We start from the raw sequence: 2,120 nt of genomic DNA on the forward strand, positions 1-2,120 counted from the left end.
GCTTTTCTTTATTTTTGGTTTTCCATGGTTTGAAAATGGAGTACCAGGGTTAGCTTTTCTGGCATTCATCATGACTGCTTGGTGTTCTCTGAGTCTTACTGAGTCTGTGGTTTTGTGTCTGATGTTAATTTGGAGAAATTCTCAATCATTATTGTTTTAAATATTTCTTCTGTTCTTAATAGAAAAAGCAGTCTCATGTGCACAGTCTTTTGAATTCTGCTCAGCCACATAAGCTTGGCCTTGGGCCTAAAATACTTCCTTAGGAAGAGCCCCCATGGGCTGTGCTAGGCTCAGCACCTTGTATGGGACTATTTCTCTGTTTTATGTTAATGTGGGCTCTTTTGTTCTGCTTAAGTGTGTTAATCTTATAGGACCTGCTCAACCCCACTGTTACATCTGTCCTCTGTGGAAAGAAGAGGTGCTTCTACTGTGGCTTGAGAGGGGTGTTTGTAGGCAAATTGTCCTGCATCAGCTGAGGGAGAGAACATCTGGCTATGGGGTACTGAAGACCACAGCTGAACCTTGCTTTGTCTTTTACCTGTGTTAAGTAAAGGTTATTTCCATCCAGTGCTTGCTTGCATTGTCTATTCCTTGGTGACTGTGATATCAAGATGCAGTGGGAAGAAGTGTTAAGGGATTTTAACACTTGTTAAATTAACAACTTGTTAATTGTTGCTTTTTTTTTAATTTAAAATTCTTTCAATTTTATTTTTTTAATTTAATTTTTTAACTTTACAATATTGTATTGGTTTTGCCATATATCGAAATGAATCTGCCACAGGTATACATGTGTTCCCCATCCTGAACCCTCCTCCCACCTCCCTCCCCATACCATCCCTCTGGGTCATCCCAGTGCACCAGCCCCAAGCATCCAGTATCGTGCATCAAACCTGGACTGGCGACTCGTTTCATATATGATATTATACAGGTTTCAATGCCATTCTCCCAAATCATCTCACCCTCTCCCTCTCCCACAGAGTCCAAAAGACTGTTCTATACATCAGTGTCTCTTTTGCTGTCTCAGATACAGGGTTATTGTTACCATCTTTCTAAATTCCTTATATATGTGTTAGTATACTGTATTGGTGTTTTTCTTTCTGGCTTACTTCACTCTGTATAATAGGCTCCAGTTTCATCCACCTCATTAGAACTGACTCAAATGCATTCTTTTTAATGGCTGAGTAATACTCCATTGTGTATATGTACCACTGCTTTCTTATCCATTCATCTGCTGATGGACATCTAGGTTGCTTCCATGTGCTGGCTATTATAAACAGTGCTGCGATGAACATTGGGGTACACGTGTCTCTTTCCCTTCTGGTTTCCTCAGTGTGTATGCCCAGCAGTGGGATTGCTGGATCATAAGGCAGTTCTATTCCCAGTTTTTTAAGGAATCTCCGCACTGTTCTTCATAGTGGCTGTACTAGTTTGCATTCCCACCAACAGTGTAAGAGGGTTCCCTTTTCTCCACACCCTCTCCAGCATTTATTGCTTGTAGACTTTTGGATCGCAGCCATTCTGACTGGTGTGAAATGGTACCTCATAGTGGTTTTGATTTGCATTTCTCTGATAATGAGTGATGTTGAGCATCTTTTCATGTGTTTGTTAGCCATCTATATGTCTTCTTTGGAGAAATGTCTATTTAGTTCTTTGGCCCATTTTTGATTGGGTCATATATTTTTCTGGAGTTGAGCTGTAGGAGTTGCTTGTATATTTTTGAGATTAGTTGTTTGTCAGTTGCTTCATTTGCTATTATTTTCTCCCATTCTGAAGTCTGTCTTTTCACCTTGCTAATAGTTTCCTTTGATGTGCAGAAGCTTTTAAGGTTAATTAGGTCCCATTTGTTTATTTTTGCTTTTATTTCCAATATTCTGGGAGGTGGGTCATAGAGGATCCTGCTGTGATGTATGTCGGAGAGTGTTTTGCCTATGTTCTCCTCTAGGAGTTTTATAGTCTGTGGTCTTAGGTTTAGATCTTTAATCCATTTTAAGTTTATTTTTGTGTATGGTGTTAGAAAGTGTTCTAGTTTCATTCTTTTACAAGTGGTTGACCAGTTTTCCCAGCACCACTTGTTAAAGAGATTGTCTTTAATCCATTGTATATTTTCACCTCCTTTGTCA

Source organism: Bubalus bubalis, chromosome 6 (assembly GCF_019923935.1).
Source record: "Bubalus bubalis isolate 160015118507 breed Murrah chromosome 6, NDDB_SH_1, whole genome shotgun sequence".
NCBI classification, from domain to species: Eukaryota; Metazoa; Chordata; class Mammalia; order Artiodactyla; family Bovidae; genus Bubalus; species Bubalus bubalis.